Here is a 20707-nt window from a genome sequence, read left to right as displayed (position 1 = left end):
AGAATTGAATTCAATGCTTTTTGTTCATTTTGCTTGTTTGTCGGATTTTGGGATGGACTCTTTGGCTTTGCTTTTCTTCTCCTCATTGGATTTTTCAAGTTAAAAGTTGCAGAAGCCAGATGACAAGCTCATTTTGGTTCAACTTCAGCAACTGTGCATTGCATTGCCATGTAATGTAATGTAATGCAATGCTATCTATCTAGCTCTCCCTCTATACTTCCTTTTGGATAAACAGACATATTAGGCAAGCATTTTGGAGCTTTCACCTAAATAACTACAGGTGGTGAGATAAGCTGCACAATATAATTGACCTTTCAGTATATTGTTGCACACACACCATCTATTTAGCAAATGCCCTTGTTATCAACAGCAGCCTTTTAAACTCACCTGAGCTAACAGGTATGTGAGCTGGTTACTCTGCTGCGCTTAAAATTTCTTTTTTGGTTTGCTACAATGCCTTTTCTGAAACGTTGTCTCCCTCTGCTGGAACACTGACTTCTTTCATTTAATGCCTGCAGACTATAAAAGAGAAACCAACCCAAAAAGTTTGGTTGATTAGTCTGTGGCATTCTTTTAAACTGTTGCTTATGGCGGTCTCTGTGAGCTTCTCAGTGACATTCAGCCATCCAGGTATCCCGCCTGCAGTAGACGGAATGTGGCAATGGAACGCTGGCTGCGCGTGTCATAATAGGCTCTGAGCCTTTATATACCTGCGCACAGCAGCAGCCACCTTCAGTCTGCTGCTGGAGAGCCAGCAGCAGCAGCAGCAGGAGAGGTAATTAATCAGCAACCCTCCTGCTAAGGGTAGACAGCTGCTCGTTCCACCCCCCCCCCCCGCCTTAATTGGTTCTCCTCCCTTCCAACGGTGTTGAGGCGGGTGGGAACAGCCGGGGGTTGAGGGTACTGTGCTAAAAGAGGTGGAGTTATGCAGATCTAAAACGCGTGGATTGCAGCAGCAGCAAGCCGAAAAGTGCAGGCATGTGAGGGATCTAGAGGTTGACAGCATGTCTTCTTAATGGGAGTCCAGGTGGCCATCTCCACAAATGGACTTTTCAGAATCCTTGGGTGGCACCGTAGTCGGAAACCAATTCTGGTTATCGCTTCTCGGCCTTTTGGCTAAGATCAAGTGTAGTATCTGTTCTTATCAGTTTAATATCTGATACGTCCCCTATCTGGGGACCATATATTAAATGGATTTTTAGAACAGGGAGATGGAAAAAGAGCTTGCTCTGTCCACTCCACGCATTGACCTGGTATTGCAGTATCTCCAGGACCGGTGCACCCCTTCTTTAATGCAGTTTCTAAAATCAGAAAGAATTGAATTCAATGCTTTTTGTTCATTTTGCTTGTTTGTCGGATTTTGGGATGGACTCTTTGGCTTTGCTTTTCTTCTCCTCATTGGATTTTTCATGTTAAAAGTTGCAGAAGCCAGATGACAAGCTCATTTTGGTTCAACTTCAGCAACTGTGCATTGCATTGCCATGTAATGTAATGTAATGCAATGCTATCTATCTAGCTCTCCCTCTATACTTCCTTTTGGATAAACAGACATATTAGGCAAGCATTTTGGAGCTTTCACCTAAATAACTACAGGTGGTGAGATAAGCTGCACAATATAATTGACCTTTCAGTATATTGTTGCACACACACCATCTATTTAGCAAATGCCCTTGTTATCAACAGCAGCCTTTTAAACTCACCTGAGCTAACAGGTATGTGAGCTGGTTACTCTGCTGCGCTTAAAATTTCTTTTTTGGTTTGCTACAATGCCTTTTCTGAAACGTTGTCTCCCTCTGCTGGAACACTGACTTCTTTCATTTAATGCCTGCAGACTATAAAAGAGAAACCAACCCAAAAAGTTTGGTTGATTAGTCTGTGGCATTCTTTTAAACTGTTGCTTATGGCGGTCTCTGTGAGCTTCTCAGTGACATTCAGCCATCCAGGTATCCCGCCTGCAGTAGACGGAATGTGGCAATGGAACGCTGGCTGCGCGTGTCATAATAGGCTCTGAGCCTTTATATACCTGCGCACAGCAGCAGCCACCTTCAGTCTGCTGCTGGACAGCCAGCAGCAGCAGCAGCAGGAGAGGTAATTAATCAGCAACCCTCCTGCTAAGGGTAGACAGCTGCTCGTTCCACCCCCCCCCCCCCCCGCCTTAATTGGTTCTCCTCCCTTCCAACGGTGTTGAGGCGGGTGGGAACAGCCGGGGGTTGAGGGTACTGTGCTAAAAGAGGTGGAGTTATGCAGATCTAAAACGCGTGGATTGCAGCAGCAGCAAGCCGAAAAGTGCAGGCATGTGAGGGATCTAGAGGTTGACAGCATGTCTTCTTAACGGGAGTCCAGGTGGCCATCTCCACAAATGGACTTTTCAGAATCCTTGGGTGGCACCGTAGTCGGAAACCAATTCTGGTTATCGCTTCTCGGCCTTTTGGCTAAGATCAAGTGTAGTATCTGTTCTTATCAGTTTAATATCTGATACGTCCCCTATCTGGGGACCATATATTAAATGGATTTTTAGAACAGGGAGATGGAAAAAGAGCTTGCTCTGTCCACTCCACGCATTGACCTGGTATTGCAGTATCTCCAGGACCGGTGCACCCCTTCTTTAATGCAGTTTCTAAAATCAGAAAGAATTGAATTCAATGCTTTTTGTTCATTTTGCTTGTTTGTCGGATTTTGGGATGGACTCTTTGGCTTTGCTTTTCTTCTCCTCATTGGATTTTTCATGTTAAAAGTTGCAGAAGCCAGATGACAAGCTCATTTTGGTTCAACTTCAGCAACTGTGCATTGCATTGCCATGTAATGTAATGTAATGCAATGCTATCTATCTAGCTCTCCCTCTATACTTCCTTTTGGATAAACAGACATATTAGGCAAGCATTTTGGAGCTTTCACCTAAATAACTACAGGTGGTGAGATAAGCTGCACAATATAATTGACCTTTCAGTATATTGTTGCACACACACCATCTATTTAGCAAATGCCCTTGTTATCAACAGCAGCCTTTTAAACTCACCTGAGCTAACAGGTATGTGAGCTGGTTACTCTGCTGCGCTTAAAATTTCTTTTTTGGTTTGCTACAATGCCTTTTCTGAAACGTTGTCTCCCTCTGCTGGAACACTGACTTCTTTCATTTAATGCCTGCAGACTATAAAAGAGAAACCAACCCAAAAAGTTTGGTTGATTAGTCTGTGGCATTCTTTTAAACTGTTGCTTATGGCGGTCTCTGTGAGCTTCTCAGTGACATTCAGCCATCCAGGTATCCCGCCTGCAGTAGACGGAATGTGGCAATGGAACGCTGGCTGCGCGTGTCATAATAGGCTCTGAGCCTTTATATACCTGCGCACAGCAGCAGCCACCTTCAGTCTGCTGCTGGACAGCCAGCAGCAGCAGCAGCAGGAGAGGTAATTAATCAGCAACCCTCCTGCTAAGGGTAGACAGCTGCTCGTTCCACCCCCCCCCCGCCTTAATTGGTTCTCCTCCCTTCCAACGGTGTTGAGGCGGGTGGGAACAGCCGGGGGTTGAGGGTACTGTGCTAAAAGAGGTGGAGTTATGCAGATCTAAAACGCGTGGATTGCAGCAGCAGCAAGCCGAAAAGTGCAGGCATGTGAGGGATCTAGAGGTTGACAGCATGTCTTCTTAACGGGAGTCCAGGTGGCCATCTCCACAAATGGACTTTTCAGAATCCTTGGGTGGCACCGTAGTCGGAAACCAATTCTGGTTATCGCTTCTCGGCCTTTTGGCTAAGATCAAGTGTAGTATCTGTTCTTATCAGTTTAATATCTGATACGTCCCCTATCTGGGGACCATATATTAAATGGATTTTTAGAACAGGGAGATGGAAAAAGAGCTTGCTCTGTCCACTCCACGCATTGACCTGGTATTGCAGTATCTTCAGGACCGGTGCACCCCTTCTTTAATGCAGTTTCTAAAATCAGAAAGAATTGAATTCAATGCTTTTTGTTCATTTTGCTTGTTTGTCGGATTTTGGGATGGACTCTTTGGCTTTGCTTTTCTTCTCCTCATTGGATTTTTCATGTTAAAAGTTGCAGAAGCCAGATGACAAGCTCATTTTGGTTCAACTTCAGCAACTGTGCATTGCATTGCCATGTAATGTAATGTAATGCAATGCTATCTATCTAGCTCTCCCTCTATACTTCCTTTTGGATAAACAGACATATTAGGCAAGCATTTTGGAGCTTTCACCTAAATAACTACAGGTGGTGAGATAAGCTGCACAATATAATTGACCTTTCAGTATATTGTTGCACACACACCATCTATTTAGCAAATGCCCTTGTTATCAACAGCAGCCTTTTAAACTCACCTGAGCTAACAGGTATGTGAGCTGGTTACTCTGCTGCGCTTAAAATTTCTTTTTTGGTTTGCTACAATGCCTTTTCTGAAACGTTGTCTCCCTCTGCTGGAACACTGACTTCTTTCATTTAATGCCTGCAGACTATAAAAGAGAAACCAACCCAAAAAGTTTGGTTGATTAGTCTGTGGCATTCTTTTAAACTGTTGCTTATGGCGGTCTCTGTGAGCTTCTCAGTGACATTCAGCCATCCAGGTATCCCGCCTGCAGTAGACGGAATGTGGCAATGGAACGCTGGCTGCGCGTGTCATAATAGGCTCTGAGCCTTTATATACCTGCGCACAGCAGCAGCCACCTTCAGTCTGCTGCTGGACAGCCAGCAGCAGCAGCAGCAGGAGAGGTAATTAATCAGCAACCCTCCTGCTAAGGGTAGACAGATGCTCGTTCCACCCCCCCCCCCCCGCCTTAAATGGTTCTCCTCCCTTCCAACGGTGTTGAGGCGGGTGGGAACAGCCGGGGGTTGAGGGTACTGTGCTAAAAGAGGTGGAGTTATGCAGATCTAAAACGCGTGGATTGCAGCAGCAGCAAGCCGAAAAGTGCAGGCATGTGAGGGATCTAGAGGTTGACAGCATGTCTTCTTAACGGGAGTCCAGGTGGCCATCTCCACAAATGGACTTTTCAGAATCCTTGGGTGGCACCGTAGTCGGAAACCAATTCTGGTTATCGCTTCTCGGCCTTTTGGCTAAGATCAAGTGTAGTATCTGTTCTTATCAGTTTAATATCTGATACGTCCCCTATCTGGGGACCATATATTAAATGGATTTTTAGAACAGGGAGATGGAAAAAGAGCTTGCTCTGTCCACTCCACGCATTGACCTGGTATTGCAGTATCTCCAGGACCGGTGCACCCCTTCTTTAATGCAGTTTCTAAAATCAGAAAGAATTGAATTCAATGCTTTTTGTTCATTTTGCTTGTTTGTCGGATTTTGGGATGGACTCTTTGGCTTTGCTTTTCTTCTCCTCATTGGATTTTTCATGTTAAAAGTTGCAGAAGCCAGATGACAAGCTCATTTTGGTTCAACTTCAGCAACTGTGCATTGCATTGCCATGTAATGTAATGTAATGCAATGCTATCTATCTAGCTCTCCCTCTATACTTCCTTTTGGATAAACAGACATATTAGGCAAGCATTTTGGAGCTTTCACCTAAATAACTACAGGTGGTGAGATAAGCTGCACAATATAATTGACCTTTCAGTATATTGTTGCACACACACCATCTATTTAGCAAATGCCCTTGTTATCAACAGCAGCCTTTTAAACTCACCTGAGCTAACAGGTATGTGAGCTGGTTACTCTGCTGCGCTTAAAATTTCTTTTTTGGTTTGCTACAATGCCTTTTCTGAAACGTTGTCTCCCTCTGCTGGAACACTGACTTCTTTCATTTAATGCCTGCAGACTATAAAAGAGAAACCAACCCAAAAAGTTTGGTTGATTAGTCTGTGGCATTCTTTTAAACTGTTGCTTATGGCGGTCTCTGTGAGCTTCTCAGTGACATTCAGCCATCCAGGTATCCCGCCTGCAGTAGACGGAATGTGGCAATGGAACGCTGGCTGCGCGTGTCATAATAGGCTCTGAGCCTTTATATACCTGCGCACAGCAGCAGCCACCTTCAGTCTGCTGCTGGACAGCCAGCAGCAGCAGCAGCAGGAGAGGTAATTAATCAGCAACCCTCCTGCTAAGGGTAGACAGCTGCTCGTTCCACCCCCCCCCCGCCTTAATTGGTTCTCCTCCCTTCCAATGGTGTTGAGGCGGGTGGGAACAGCCGGGGGTTGAGGGTACTGTGCTAAAAGAGGTGGAGTTATGCAGATCTAAAACGCGTGGATTGCAGCAGCAGCAAGCCGAAAAGTGCAGGCATGTGAGGGATCTAGAGGTTGACAGCATGTCTTCTTAACGGGAGTCCAGGTGGCCATCTCCACAAATGGACTTTTCAGAATCCTTGGGTGGCACCGTAGTCGGAAACCAATTCTGGTTATCGCTTCTCGGCCTTTTGGCTAAGATCAAGTGTAGTATCTGTTCTTATCAGTTTAATATCTGATACGTCCCCTATCTGGGGACCATATATTAAATGGATTTTTAGAACAGGGAGATGGAAAAAGAGCTTGCTCTGTCCACTCCACGCATTGACCTGGTATTGCAGTATCTCCAGGACCGGTGCACCCCTTCTTTAATGCAGTTTCTAAAATCAGAAAGAATTGAATTCAATGCTTTTTGTTCATTTTGCTTGTTTGTCGGATTTTGGGATGGACTCTTTGGCTTTGCTTTTCTTCTCCTCATTGGATTTTTCATGTTAAAAGTTGCAGAAGCCAGATGACAAGCTCATTTTGGTTCAACTTCAGCAACTGTGCATTGCATTGCCATGTAATGTAATGTAATGCAATGCTATCTATCTAGCTCTCCCTCTATACTTCCTTTTGGATAAACAGACATATTAGGCAAGCATTTTGGAGCTTTCACCTAAATAACTACAGGTGGTGAGATAAGCTGCACAATATAATTGACCTTTCAGTATATTGTTGCACACACACCATCTATTTAGCAAATGCCCTTGTTATCAACAGCAGCCTTTTAAACTCACCTGAGCTAACAGGTATGTGAGCTGGTTACTCTGCTGCGCTTAAAATTTCTTTTTTGGTTTGCTACAATGCCTTTTCTGAAACGTTGTCTCCCTCTGCTGGAACACTGACTTCTTTCATTTAATGCCTGCAGACTATAAAAGAGAAACCAACCCAAAAAGTTTGGTTGATTAGTCTGTGGCATTCTTTTAAACTGTTGCTTATGGCGGTCTCTGTGAGCTTCTCAGTGACATTCAGCCATCCAGGTATCCCGCCTGCAGTAGACGGAATGTGGCAATGGAACGCTGGCTGCACGTGTCATAATAGGCTCTGAGCCTTTATATACCTGCGCACAGCAGCAGCCACCTTCAGTCTGCTGCTGGACAGCCAGCAGCAGCAGGAGAGGTAATTAATCAGCAACCCTCCTGCTAAGGGTAGACAGCTGCTCGTTCCACCCCCCCCCCCCCCCGCCTTAATTGGTTCTCCTCCCTTCCAACGGTGTTGAGGCGGGTGGGAACAGCCGGGGGTTGAGGGTACTGTGCTAAAAGAGGTGGAGTTATGCAGACCTAAAACGCGTGGATTGCAGCAGCAGCAAGCCGAAAAGTGCAGGCATGTGAGGGATCTAGAGGTTGACAGCATGTCTTCTTAACGGGAGTCCAGGTGGCCATCTCCACAAATGGACTTTTCAGAATCCTTGGGTGGCACCGTAGTCGGAAACCAATTCTGGTTATCGCTTCTCGGCCTTTTGGCTAAGATCAAGTGTAGTATCTGTTCTTATCAGTTTAATATCTGATACGTCCCCTATCTGGGGACCATATATTAAATGGATTTTTAGAACAGGGAGATGGAAAAAGAGCTTGCTCTGTCCACTCCACGCATTGACCTGGTATTGCAGTATCTCCAGGACCGGTGCACCCCTTCTTTAATGCAGTTTCTAAAATCAGAAAGAATTGAATTCAATGCTTTTTGTTCATTTTGCTTGTTTGTCGGATTTTGGGATGGACTCTTTGGCTTTGCTTTTCTTCTCCTCATTGGATTTTTCATGTTAAAAGTTGCAGAAGCCAGATGACAAGCTCATTTTGGTTCAACTTCAGCAACTGTGCATTGCATTGCCATGTAATGTAATGTAATGCAATTCTATCTATCTAGCTCTCCCTCTATACTTCCTTTTGGATAAACAGACATATTAGGCAAGCATTTTGGAGCTTTCACCTAAATAACTACAGGTGGTGAGATAAGCTGCACAATATAATTGACCTTTCAGTATATTGTTGCACACACACCATCTATTTAGCAAATGCCCTTGTTATCAACAGCAGCCTTTTAAACTCACCTGAGCTAACAGGTATGTGAGCTGGTTACTCTGCTGCGCTTAAAATTTCTTTTTTGGTTTGCTACAATGCCTTTTCTGAAACGTTGTCTCCCTCTGCTGGAACACTGACTTCTTTCATTTAATGCCTGCAGACTATAAAAGAGAAACCAACCCAAAAAGTTTGGTTGATTAGTCTGTGGCATTCTTTTAAACTGTTGCTTATGGCGGTCTCTGTGAGCTTCTCAGTGACATTCAGCCATCCAGGTATCCCGCCTGCAGTAGACGGAATGTGGCAATGGAACGCTGGCTGCGCGTGTCATAATAGGCTCTGAGCCTTTATATACCTGCGCACAGCAGCAGCCACCTTCAGTCTGCTGCTGGACAGCCAGCAGCAGCAGCAGCAGGAGAGGTAATTAATCAGCAACCCTCCTGCTAAGGGTAGACAGCTGCTCGTTCCACCCCCCCCCCCCCCGCCTTAATTGGTTCTCCTCCCTTCCAACGGTGCTGAGGCGGGTGGGAACAGCCGGGGGTTGAGGGTACTGTGCTAAAAGAGGTGGAGTTATGCAGATCTAAAACGCGTGGATTGCAGCAGCAGCAAGCCGAAAAGTGCAGGCATGTGAGGGATCTAGAGGTTGACAGCATGTCTTCTTAACGGGAGTCCAGGTGGCCATCTCCACAAATGGACTTTTCAGAATCCTTGGGTGGCACCGTAGTCGGAAACCAATTCTGGTTATCGCTTCTCGGCCTTTTGGCTAAGATCAAGTGTAGTATCTGTTCTTATCAGTTTAATATCTGATACGTCCCCTATCTGGGGATCATATATTAAATGGATTTTTAGAACAGGGAGATGGAAAAAGAGCTTGCTCTGTCCACTCCACGCATTGACCTGGTATTGCAGTATCTCCAGGACCGGTGCACCCCTTCTTTAATGCAGTTTCTAAAATCAGAAAGAATTGAATTCAATGCTTTTTGTTCATTTTGCTTGTTTGTCGGATTTTGGGATGGACTCTTTGGCTTTGCTTTTCTTCTCCTCATTGGATTTTTCATGTTAAAAGTTGCAGAAGCCAGATGACAAGCTCATTTTGGTTCAACTTCAGCAACTGTGCATTGCATTGCCATGTAATGTAATGTAATGCAATGCTATATATCTAGCTCTCCCTCTATACTTCCTTTTGGATAAACAGACATATTAGGCAAGCATTTTGGAGCTTTCACCTAAATAACTACAGGTGGTGAGATAAGCTGCACAATATAATTGACCTTTCAGTATATTGTTGCACACACACCATCTATTTAGCAAATGCCCTTGTTATCAACAGCAGCCTTTTAAACTCACCTGAGCTAACAGGTATGTGAGCTGGTTACTCTGCTGCGCTTAAAATTTCTTTTTTGGTTTGCTACAATGCCTTTTCTGAAACGTTGTCTCCCTCTGCTGGAACACTGACTTCTTTCATTTAATGCCTGCAGACTATAAAAGAGAAACCAACCCAAAAAGTTTGGTTGATTAGTCTGTGGCATTCTTTTAAACTGTTGCTTATGGCGGTCTCTGTGAGCTTCTCAGTGACATTCAGCCATCCAGGTATCCCGCCTGCAGTAGACGGAATGTGGCAATGGAACGCTGGCTGCGCGTGTCATAATAGGCTCTGAGCCTTTATATACCTGCGCACAGCAGCAGCCACCTTCAGTCTGCTGCTGGACAGCCAGCAGCAGCAGCAGCAGGAGAGGTAATTAATCAGCAACCCTCCTGCTAAGGGTAGACAGCTGCTCGTTCCACCCCCCCCCCCCCCGCCTTAATTGGTTCTCCTCCCTTCCAACGGTGTTGAGGCGGGTGGGAACAGCCGGGGGTTGAGGGTACTGTGCTAAAAGAGGTGGAGTTATGCAGATCTAAAACGCGTGGATTGCAGCAGCAGCAAGCCGAAAAGTGCAGGCATGTGAGGGATCTAGAGGTTGACAGCATGTCTTCTTAACGGGAGTCCAGGTGGCCATCTCCACAAATGGACTTTTCAGAATCCTTGGGTGGCACCGTAGTCGGAAACCAATTCTGGTTATCGCTTCTCGGCCTTTTGGCTAAGATCAAGTGTAGTATCTGTTCTTATCAGTTTAATATCTGATACGTCCCCTATCTGGGGACCATATATTAAATGGATTTTTAGAACAGGGAGATGGAAAAAGAGCTTGCTCTGTCCACTCCACGAATTGACCTGGTATTGCAGTATCTCCAGGACCGGTGCACCCCTTCTTTAATGCAGTTTCTAAAATCAGAAAGAATTGAATTCAATGCTTTTTGTTCATTTTGCTTGTTTGTCGGATTTTGGGATGGACTCTTTGGCTTTGCTTTTCTTCTCCTCATTGGATTTTTCATGTTAAAAGTTGCAGAAGCCAGATGACAAGCTCATTTTGGTTCAACTTCAGCAACTGTGCATTGCATTGCCATGTAATGTAATGTAATGCAATGCTATCTATCTAGCTCTCCCTCTATACTTCCTTTTGGATAAACAGACATATTAGGCAAGCATTTTGGAGCTTTCACCTAAATAACTACAGGTGGTGAGATAAGCTGCACAATATAATTGACCTTTCAGTATATTGTTGCACACACACCATCTATTTAGCAAATGCCCTTGTTATCAACAGCAGCCTTTTAAACTCACCTGAGCTAACAGGTATGTGAGCTGGTTACTCTGCTGCGCTTAAAATTTCTTTTTTGGTTTGCTACAATGCCTTTTCTGAAACGTTGTCTCCCTCTGCTGGAACACTGACTTCTTTCATTTAATGCCTGCAGACTATAAAAGAGAAACCAACCCAAAAAGTTTGGTTGATTAGTCTGTGGCATTCTTTTAAACTGTTGCTTATGGCGGTCTCTGTGAGCTTCTCAGTGACATTCAGCCATCCAGGTATCCCGCCTGCAGTAGACGGAATGTGGCAATGGAACGCTGGCTGCGCGTGTCATAATAGGCTCTGAGCCTTTATATACCTGCGCACAGCAGCAGCCACCTTCAGTCTGCTGCTGGACAGCCAGCAGCAGCAGCAGCAGGAGAGGTAATTAATCAGCAACCCTCCTGCTAAGGGTAGACAGCTGCTCGTTCCACCCCCCCCCCGCCTTAATTGGTTCTCCTCCCTTCCAACGGTGTTGAGGCGGGTGGGAACAGCCGGGGGTTGAGGGTACTGTGCTAAAAGAGGTGGAGTTATGCAGATCTAAAACGCGTGGATTGCAGCAGCAGCAAGCCGAAAAGTGCAGGCATGTGAGGGATCTAGAGGTTGACAGCATGTCTTCTTAACGGGAGTCCAGGTGGCCATCTCCACAAATGGACTTTTCAGAATCCTTGGGTGGCACCGTAGTCGGAAACCAATTCTGGTTATCGCTTCTCGGCCTTTTGGCTAAGATCAAGTGTAGTATCTGTTCTTATCAGTTTAATATCTGATACGTCCCCTATCTGGGGACCATATATTAAATGGATTTTTAGAACAGGGAGATGGAAAAAGAGCTTGCTCTGTCCACTCCACGCATTGACCTGGTATTGCAGTATCTCCAGGACCGGTGCACCCCTTCTTTAATGCAGTTTCTAAAATCAGAAAGAATTGAATTCAATGCTTTTTGTTCATTTTACTTGTTTGTCGGATTTTGGGATGGACTCTTTGGCTTTGCTTTTCTTCTCCTCATTGGATTTTTCATGTTAAAAGTTGCAGAAGCCAGATGACAAGCTCATTTTGGTTCAACTTCAGCAACTGTGCATTGCATTGCCATGTAATGTAATGTAATGCAATGCTATCTATCTAGCTCTCCCTCTATACTTCCTTTTGGATAAACAGACATATTAGGCAAGCATTTTGGAGCTTTCACCTAAATAACTACAGGTGGTGAGATAAGCTGCACAATATAATTGACCTTTCAGTATATTGTTGCACACACACCATTTATTTAGCAAATGCCCTTGTTATCAACAGCAGCCTTTTAAATTCACCTGAGCTAACAGGTATGTGAGCTGGTTACTCTGCTGCGCTTAAAATTTCTTTTTTGGTTTGCTACAATGCCTTTTCTGAAACGTTGTCTCCCTCTGCTGGAACACTGACTTCTTTCATTTAATGCCTGCAGACTATAAAAGAGAAACCAACCCAAAAAGTTTGGTTGATTAGTCTGTGGCATTCTTTTAAACTGTTGCTTATGGCGGTCTCTGTGAGCTTCTCAGTGACATTCAGCCATCCAGGTATCCCGCCTGCAGTAGACGGAATGTGGCAATGGAACGCTGGCTGCGCGTGTCATAATAGGCTCTGAGCCTTTATATACCTGCGCACAGCAGCAGCCACCTTCAGTCTGCTGCTGGACAGCCAGCAGCAGCAGCAGCAGGAGAGGTAATTAATCAGCAACCCTCCTGCTAAGGGTAGACAGCTGCTCGTTCCACCCCCCCCGCCTTAATTGGTTCTCCTCCCTTCCAACGGTGTTGAGGCGGGTGGGAACAGCCGGGGGTTGAGGGTACTGTGCTAAAAGAGGTGGAGTTATGCAGATCTAAAACGCGTGGATTGCAGCAGCAGCAAGCCGAAAAGTGCAGGCATGTGAGGGATCTAGAGGTTGACAGCATGTCTTCTTAACGGGAGTCCAGGTGGCCATCTCCACAAATGGACTTTTCAGAATCCTTGGGTGGCACCGTAGTCGGAAACCAATTCTGGTTATCGCTTCTCGGCCTTTTGGCTAAGATCAAGTGTAGTATCTGTTCTTATCAGTTTAATATCTGATACGTCCCCTATCTGGGGACCATATATTAAATGGATTTTTAGAACAGGGAGATGGAAAAAGAGCTTGCTCTGTCCACTCCACGCATTGACCTGGTATTGCAGTATCTCCAGGACCGGTGCACCCCTTCTTTAATGCAGTTTCTAAAATCAGAAAGAATTGAATTCAATGCTTTTTGTTCATTTTGCTTGTTTGTCGGATTTTGGGATGGACTCTTTGGCTTTGCTTTTCTTCTCCTCATTGGATTTTTCATGTTAAAAGTTGCAGAAGCCAGATGACAAGCTCATTTTGGTTCAACTTCAGCAACTGTGCATTGCATTGCCATGTAATGTAATGTAATGCAATGCTCTCTATCTAGCTCTCCCTCTATACTTCCTTTTGGATAAACAGACATATTAGGCAAGCATTTTGGAGCTTTCACCTAAATAACTACAGGTGGTGAGATAAGCTGCACAATATAATTGACCTTTCAGTATATTGTTGCACACACACCATCTATTTAGCAAATGCCCTTGTTATCAACAGCAGCCTTTTAAACTCACCTGAGCTAACAGGTATGTGAGCTGGTTACTCTGCTGCGCTTAAAATTTCTTTTTTGGTTTGCTACAATGCCTTTTCTGAAACGTTGTCTCCCTCTGCTGGAACACTGACTTCTTTCATTTAATGCCTGCAGACTATAAAAGAGAAACCAACCCAAAAAGTTTGGTTGATTAGTCTGTGGCATTCTTTTAAACTGTTGCTTATGGCGGTCTCTGTGAGCTTCTCAGTGACATTCAGCCATCCAGGTATCCCGCCTGCAGTAGACGGAATGTGGCAATGGAACGCTGGCTGCGCGTGTCATAATAGGCTCTGAGCCTTTATATACCTGCGCACAGCAGCAGCCACCTTCAGTCTGCTGCTGGACAGCAAGCAGCAGCAGCAGCAGGAGAGGTAATTAATCAGCAACCCTCCTGCTAAGGGTAGACAGCTGCTCGTTCCACCCCCCCCCCGCCTTAATTGGTTCTCCTCCCTTCCAACGGTGTTGAGGCGGGTGGGAACAGCCGGGGGTTGAGGGTACTGTGCTAAAAGAGGTGGAGTTATGCAGATCTAAAACGCGTGGATTGCAGCAGCAGCAAGCCGAAAAGTGCAGGCATGTGAGGGATCTAGAGGTTGACAGCATGTCTTCTTAACGGGAGTCCAGGTGGCCATCTCCACAAATGGACTTTTCAGAATCCTTGGGTGGCACCGTAGTCGGAAACCAATTCTGGTTATCGCTTCTCGGCCTTTTGGCTAAGATCAAGTGTAGTATCTGTTCTTATCAGTTTAATATCTGATACGTCCCCTATCTGGGGACCATATATTAAATGGATTTTTAGAACAGGGAGATGGAAAAAGAGCTTGCTCTGTCCACTCCACGCATTGACCTGGTATTGCAGTATCTCCAGGACCGGTGCACCCCTTCTTTAATGCAGTTTCTAAAATCAGAAAGAATTGAATTCAATGCTTTTTGTTCATTTTGCTTGTTTGTCGGATTTTGGGATGGACTCTTTGGCTTTGCTTTTCTTCTCCTCATTGGATTTTTCATGTTAAAAGTTGCAGAAGCCAGATGACAAGCTCATTTTGGTTCAACTTCAGCAACTGTGCATTGCATTGCCATGTAATGTAATGTAATGCAATGCTATCTATCTAGCTCTCCCTCTATACTTCCTTTTGGATAAATAGACATATTAGGCAAGCATTTTGGAGCTTTCACCTAAATAACTACAGGTGGTGAGATAAGCTGCACAATATAATTGACCTTTCAGTATATTGTTGCACACACACCATCTATTTAGCAAATGCCCTTGTTATCAACAGCAGCCTTTTAAACTCACCTGAGCTAACAGGTATGTGAGCTGGTTACTCTGCTGCGCTTAAAATTTCTTTTTTGGTTTGCTACAATGCCTTTTCTGAAACGTTGTCTCCCTCTGCTGGAACACTGACTTCTTTCATTTAATGCCTGCAGACTATAAAAGAGAAACCAACCCAAAAAGTTTGGTTGATTAGTCTGTGGCATTCTTTTAAACTGTTGCTTATGGCGGTCTCTGTGAGCTTCTCAGTGACATTCAGCCATCCAGGTATCCCGCCTGCAGTAGACGGAATGTGGCAATGGAACGCTGGCTGCGCGTGTCATAATAGGCTCTGAGCCTTTATATACCTGCGCACAGCAGCAGCCACCTTCAGTCTGCTGCTGGACAGCCAGCAGCAGCAGCAGCAGCAGGAGAGGTAATTAATCAGCAACCCTCCTGCTAAGGGTAGACAGCTGCTCGTTCCACCCCCCCCCCCGCCTTAATTGGTTCTCCTCCCTTCCAACGGTGTTGAGGCGGGTGGGAACAGCCGGGGGTTGAGGGTACTGTGCTAAAAGAGGTGGAGTTATGCAGATCTAAAACGCGTGGATTGCAGCAGCAGCAAGCCGAAAAGTGCAGGCATGTGAGGGATCTAGAGGTTGACAGCATGTCTTCTTAACGGGAGTCCAGGTGGCCATCTCCACAAATGGACTTTTCAGAATCCTTGGGTGGCACCGTAGTCGGAAACCAATTCTGGTTATCGCTTCTCGGCCTTTTGGCTAAGATCAAGTGTAGTATCTGTTCTTATCAGTTTAATATCTGATACGTCCCCTATCTGGGGACCATATATTAAATGGATTTTTAGAACAGGGAGATGGAAAAAGAGCTTGCTCTGTCCACTCCACGCATTGACCTGGTATTGCAGTATCTCCAGGACCGGTGCACCCCTTCTTTAATGCAGTTTCTAAAATCAGAAAGAATTGAATTCAATGCTTTTTGTTCATTTTGCTTGTTTGTCGGATTTTGGGATGGACTCTTTGGCTTTGCTTTTCTTCTCCTCATTGGATTTTTCATGTTAAAAGTTGCAGAAGCCAGATGACAAGCTCATTTTGGTTCAACTTCAGCAACTGTGCATTGCATTGCCATGTAATGTAATGTAATGCAATGCTATCTATCTAGCTCTCCCTCTATACTTCCTTTTGGATAAACAGACATATTAGGCAAGCATTTTGGAGCTTTCACCTAAATAACTACAGGTGGTGAGATAAGCTGCACAATATAATTGACCTTTCAGTATATTGTTGCACACACACCATCTATTTAGCAAATGCCCTTGTTATCAACAGCAGCCTTTTAAACTCACCTGAGCTAACAGGTATGTGAGCTGGTTACTCTGCTGCGCTTAAAATTTCTTTTTTGGTTTGCTACAATGCCTTTTCTGAAACGTTGTCTCCCTCTGCTGGAACACTGACTTCTTTCATTTAATGCCTGCAGACTATAAAAGAGAAACCAACCCAAAAAGTTTGGTTGATTAGTCTGTGGCATTCTTTTAAACTGTTGCTTATGGCGGTCTCTGTGAGCTTCTCAGTGACATTCAGCCATCCAGGTATCCCGCCTGCAGTAGACGGAATGTGGCAATGGAACGCTGGCTGCGCGTGTCATAATAGGCTCTGAGCCTTTATATACCTGCGCACAGCAGCAGCCACCTTCAGTCTGCTGCTGGACAGCAAGCAGCAGCAGCAGCAGGAGAGGTAATTAATCAGCAACCCTCCTGCTAAGGGTAGACAGCTGCTCGTTCCACCCCCCCCCCGCCTTAATTGGTTCTCCTCCCTTCCAACGGTGTTGAGGCGGGTGGGAACAGCCGGGGGTTGAGGGTACTGTGCTAAAAGAGGTGGAGTTATGCAGATCTAAAACGCGTGGATTGCAGCAGCAGCAAGCCGAAAAGTGCAGGCATGTGAGGGATCTAGAGGTTGACAGCATGTCTTCTTAACGGGAGTCCAGGTGGCCATCTCCACAAATGGACTTTTCAGAATCCTTGGGTGGCACCGTAGTCGGAAACCAATTCTGGTTATCGCTTCTCGGCCTTTTGGCTAAGATCAAGTGTAGTATCTGTTCTTATCAGTTTAATATCTGATACGTCCCCTATCTGGGGACCATATATTAAATGGATTTTTAGAACAGGGAGATGGAAAAAGAGCTTGCTCTGTCCACTCCACGCATTGACCTGGTATTGCAGTATCTCCAGGACCGGTGCACCCCTTCTTTAATGCAGTTTCTAAAATCAGAAAGAATTGAATTCAATGCTTTTTGTTCATTTTGCTTGTTTGTCGGATTTTGGGATGGACTCTTTGGCTTTGCTTTTCTTCTCCTCATTGGATTTTTCATGTTAAAAGTTGCAGAAGCCAGATGACAAGCTCATTTTGGTTCAACTTCAGCAACTGTGCATTGCATTGCCATGTAATGTAATGTAATGCAATGCTATCTATCTAGCTCTCCCTCTATACTTCCTTTTGGATAAATAGACATATTAGGCAAGCATTTTGGAGCTTTCACCTAAATAACTACAGGTGGTGAGATAAGCTGCACAATATAATTGACCTTTCAGTATATTGTTGCACACACACCATCTATTTAGCAAATGCCCTTGTTATCAACAGCAGCCTTTTAAACTCACCTGAGCTAACAGGTATGTGAGCTGGTTACTCTGCTGCGCTTAAAATTTCTTTTTTGGTTTGCTACAATGCCTTTTCTGAAACGTTGTCTCCCTCTGCTGGAACACTGACTTCTTTCATTTAATGCCTGCAGACTATAAAAGAGAAACCAACCCAAAAAGTTTGGTTGATTAGTCTGTGGCATTCTTTTAAACTGTTGCTTATGGCGGTCTCTGTGAGCTTCTCAGTGACATTCAGCCATCCAGGTATCCCGCCTGCAGTAGACGGAATGTGGCAATGGAACGCTGGCTGCGCGTGTCATAATAGGCTCTGAGCCTTTATATACCTGCGCACAGCAGCAGCCACCTTCAGTCTGCTGCTGGACAGCCAGCAGCAGCAGCAGCAGCAGGAGAGGTAATTAATCAGCAACCCTCCTGCTAAGGGTAGACAGCTGCTCGTTCCACCCCCCCCCCCCGCCTTAATTGGTTCTCCTCCCTTCCAACGGTGTTGAGGCGGGTGGGAACAGCCGGGGGTTGAGGGTACTGTGCTAAAAGAGGTGGAGTTATGCAGATCTAAAACGCGTGGATTGCAGCAGCAGCAAGCCGAAAAGTGCAGGCATGTGAGGGATCTAGAGGTTGACAGCATGTCTTCTTAACGGGAGTCCAGGTGGCCATCTCCACAAATGGACTTTTCAGAATCCTTGGGTGGCACCGTAGTCGGAAACCAATTCTGGTTATCGCTTCTCGGCCTTTTGGCTAAGATCAAGTGTAGTATCTGTTCTTATCAGTTTAATATCTGATACGTCCCCTATCTGGGGACCATATATTAAATGGATTTTTAGAACAGGGAGATGGAAAAAGAGCTTGCTCTGTCCACTCCACGCATTGACCTGGTATTGCAGTATCTCCAGGACCGGTGCACCCCTTCTTTAATGCAGTTTCTAAAATCAGAAAGAATTGAATTCAATGCTTTTTGTTCATTTTGCTTGTTTGTCGGATTTTGGGATGGACTCTTTGGCTTTGCTTTTCTTCTCCTCATTGGATTTTTCATGTTAAAAGTTGCAGAAGCCAGATGACAAGCTCATTTTGGTTCAACTTCAGCAACTGTGCATTGCATTGCCATGTAATGTAATGTAATGCAATGCTATCTATCTAGCTCTCCCTCTATACTTCCTTTTGGATAAATAGACATATTAGGCAAGCATTTTGGAGCTTTCACCTAAATAACTACAGGTGGTGAGATAAGCTGCACAATATAATTGACCTTTCAGTATATTGTTGCACACACACCATCTATTTAGCAAATGCCCTTGTTATCAACAGCAGCCTTTTAAACTCACCTGAGCTAACAGGTATGTGAGCTGGTTACTCTGCTGCGCTTAAAATTTCTTTTTTGGTTTGCTACAATGCCTTTTCTGAAACGTTGTCTCCCTCTGCTGGAACACTGACTTCTTTCATTTAATGCCTGCAGACTATAAAAGAGAAACCAACCCAAAAAGTTTGGTTGATTAGTCTGTGGCATTCTTTTAAACTGTTGCTTATGGCGGTCTCTGTGAGCTTCTCAGTGACATTCAGCCATCCAGGTATCCCGCCTGCAGTAGACGGAATGTGGCAATGGAACGCTGGCTGCGCGTGTCATAATAGGCTCTGAGCCTTTATATACCTGCGCACAGCAGCAGCCACCTTCAGTCTGCTGCTGGACAGCCAGCAGCAGCAGCAGCAGCAGGAGAGGTAATTAATCAGCAACCCTCCTGCTAAGGGTAGACAGCTGCTCGTTCCACCCCCCCCCCCCGCCTTAATTGGTTCTCCTCCCTTCCAACGGTGTTGAGGCGGGTGGGAACAGCCGGGGGTTGAGGGTACTGTGCTAAAAGAGGTGGAGTTATGCAGATCTAAAACGCGTGGATTGCAGCAGCAGCAAGCCGAAAAGTGCAGGCATGTGAGGGATCTAGAGGTTGACAGCATGTCTTCTTAACGGGAGTCCAGGTGGCCATCTCCACAAATGGACTTTTCAGAATCCTTGGGTGGCACCGTAGTCGGAAACCAATTCTGGTTATCGCTTCTCGGCCTTTTGGCTAAGATCAAGTGTAGTATCTGTTCTTATCAGTTTAATATCTGATACGTCCCCTATCTGGGGACCATATATTAAATGGATTTTTAGAACAGGGAGATGGAAAAAGAGCTTGCTCTGTCCACTCCACGCATTGACCTGGTATTGCAGTATCTCCAGGACCGGTGCACCCCTTCTTTAATGCAGTTTCTAAAATCAGAAAGAATTGAATTCAATGCTTTTTGTTCATTTTGCTTGTTTGTCGGATTTTGGGATGGACTCTTTGGCTTTGCTTTTCTTCTCCTCATTGGATTTTTCATGTTAAAAGTTGCAGAAGCCAGATGACAAGCTCATTTTGGTTCAACTTCAGCAACTGTGCATTGCATTGCCATGTAATGTAATGTAATGCAATGCTATCTATCTAGCTCTCCCTCTATACTTCCTTTTGGATAAACAGACATATTAGGCAAGCATTTTGGAGCTTTCACCTAAATAACTACAGGTGGTGAGATAAGCTGCACAATATAATTGACCTTTCAGTATATTGTTGCACACACACCATCTATTTAGCAAATGCCCTTGTTATCAACAGCAGCCTTTTAAACTCACCTGAGCTAACAGGTATGTGAGCTGGTTACTCTGCTGCGCTTAAAATTTCTTTTTTGGTTTGCTACAATGCCTTTTCTGAAACGTTGTCTCCCTCTGCTGGAACACTGACTTCTTTCATTTAATGCCTGCAGACTATAAAAGAGAAACCAACCCAAAAAGTTTGGTTGATTAGTCTGTGGCATTCTTTTAAACTGTTGCTTATGGCGGTCTCTGTGAGCTTCTCAGTGACATTCAGCCATCCAGGTATCCCGCCTGCAGTAGACGGAATGTGGCAATGGAACGCTGGCTGCGCGTGTCATAATAGGCTCTGAGCCTTTATATACCTGCGCACAGCAGCAGCCACCTTCAGTCTGCTGCTGGACAGCCAGCAGCAGCAGCAGCAGGAGAGGTAATTAATCAGCAACCCTCCTGCTAAGGGTAGACAGCTGCTCGTTCCACCCCCCCCCCCCCGCCTTAATTGGTTCTCCTCCCTTCCAATGGTGTTGAGGCGGGTGGGAACAGCCGGGGGTTGAGGGTACTGTGCTAAAAGAGGTGGAGTTATGCAGATCTAAAACGCGTGGATTGCAGCAGCAGCAAGCCGAAAAGTGCAGGCATGTGAGGGATCTAGAGGTTGACAGCATGTCTTC

The 20707-nt window shown here is 45.2% G+C and overlaps 15 non-coding genes across 15 annotated transcripts; all 15 read left to right on the top strand.

Moving 5' to 3' along the window:
- Positions 1–1096: 1096 nt before the first annotated feature.
- LOC141186907 (U2 spliceosomal RNA) lies at positions 1097–1287 on the top strand. Its single transcript, XR_012261142.1, has one exon. It is a non-coding gene; the product is annotated as a U2 spliceosomal RNA (small nuclear RNA).
- A 1125-nt stretch (positions 1288–2412) lies between these two features.
- LOC141186906 (U2 spliceosomal RNA) lies at positions 2413–2603 on the top strand. Its single transcript, XR_012261141.1, has one exon. It is a non-coding gene; the product is annotated as a U2 spliceosomal RNA (small nuclear RNA).
- Positions 2604–3723: 1120 nt separating this feature from the next.
- On the top strand, positions 3724–3914 carry LOC141184522 (U2 spliceosomal RNA). The gene has a single exon (XR_012259269.1). It is a non-coding gene; the product is annotated as a U2 spliceosomal RNA (small nuclear RNA).
- Positions 3915–5037: 1123 nt separating this feature from the next.
- On the top strand, positions 5038–5228 carry LOC141186905 (U2 spliceosomal RNA). The gene has a single exon (XR_012261140.1). It is a non-coding gene; the product is annotated as a U2 spliceosomal RNA (small nuclear RNA).
- A 1120-nt stretch (positions 5229–6348) lies between these two features.
- On the top strand, positions 6349–6539 carry LOC141186904 (U2 spliceosomal RNA). Its single transcript, XR_012261139.1, has one exon. It is a non-coding gene; the product is annotated as a U2 spliceosomal RNA (small nuclear RNA).
- Positions 6540–7658: 1119 nt separating this feature from the next.
- LOC141186903 (U2 spliceosomal RNA) lies at positions 7659–7849 on the top strand. The gene has a single exon (XR_012261138.1). It is a non-coding gene; the product is annotated as a U2 spliceosomal RNA (small nuclear RNA).
- Positions 7850–8973: 1124 nt separating this feature from the next.
- LOC141184446 (U2 spliceosomal RNA) lies at positions 8974–9164 on the top strand. The gene has a single exon (XR_012259200.1). It is a non-coding gene; the product is annotated as a U2 spliceosomal RNA (small nuclear RNA).
- Positions 9165–10288: 1124 nt separating this feature from the next.
- LOC141185054 (U2 spliceosomal RNA) lies at positions 10289–10479 on the top strand. Its single transcript, XR_012259752.1, has one exon. It is a non-coding gene; the product is annotated as a U2 spliceosomal RNA (small nuclear RNA).
- Positions 10480–11599: 1120 nt separating this feature from the next.
- LOC141186902 (U2 spliceosomal RNA) lies at positions 11600–11790 on the top strand. The gene has a single exon (XR_012261137.1). It is a non-coding gene; the product is annotated as a U2 spliceosomal RNA (small nuclear RNA).
- Positions 11791–12908: 1118 nt separating this feature from the next.
- Positions 12909–13099, top strand: LOC141186901 (U2 spliceosomal RNA). Its single transcript, XR_012261136.1, has one exon. It is a non-coding gene; the product is annotated as a U2 spliceosomal RNA (small nuclear RNA).
- Positions 13100–14219: 1120 nt separating this feature from the next.
- On the top strand, positions 14220–14410 carry LOC141186899 (U2 spliceosomal RNA). The gene has a single exon (XR_012261135.1). It is a non-coding gene; the product is annotated as a U2 spliceosomal RNA (small nuclear RNA).
- Positions 14411–15534: 1124 nt separating this feature from the next.
- Positions 15535–15725, top strand: LOC141186897 (U2 spliceosomal RNA). Its single transcript, XR_012261133.1, has one exon. It is a non-coding gene; the product is annotated as a U2 spliceosomal RNA (small nuclear RNA).
- A 1120-nt stretch (positions 15726–16845) lies between these two features.
- Positions 16846–17036, top strand: LOC141186896 (U2 spliceosomal RNA). Its single transcript, XR_012261132.1, has one exon. It is a non-coding gene; the product is annotated as a U2 spliceosomal RNA (small nuclear RNA).
- A 1125-nt stretch (positions 17037–18161) lies between these two features.
- LOC141186895 (U2 spliceosomal RNA) lies at positions 18162–18352 on the top strand. The gene has a single exon (XR_012261131.1). It is a non-coding gene; the product is annotated as a U2 spliceosomal RNA (small nuclear RNA).
- A 1125-nt stretch (positions 18353–19477) lies between these two features.
- On the top strand, positions 19478–19668 carry LOC141186894 (U2 spliceosomal RNA). The gene has a single exon (XR_012261130.1). It is a non-coding gene; the product is annotated as a U2 spliceosomal RNA (small nuclear RNA).
- Positions 19669–20707: the final 1039 nt, after the last annotated feature.

This window comes from Phyllobates terribilis, unplaced genomic scaffold, assembly GCF_046119375.1.
Source record: "Phyllobates terribilis strain yellow unplaced genomic scaffold, ASM4611937v1 Scaffold_40__1_contigs__length_11209783, whole genome shotgun sequence".
Taxonomy (NCBI): domain Eukaryota; kingdom Metazoa; phylum Chordata; class Amphibia; order Anura; family Dendrobatidae; genus Phyllobates; species Phyllobates terribilis.
The sequence above is the reverse complement of the archived record's forward strand: the minus strand, read 5'-3'. Positions and strand labels throughout refer to the sequence as shown.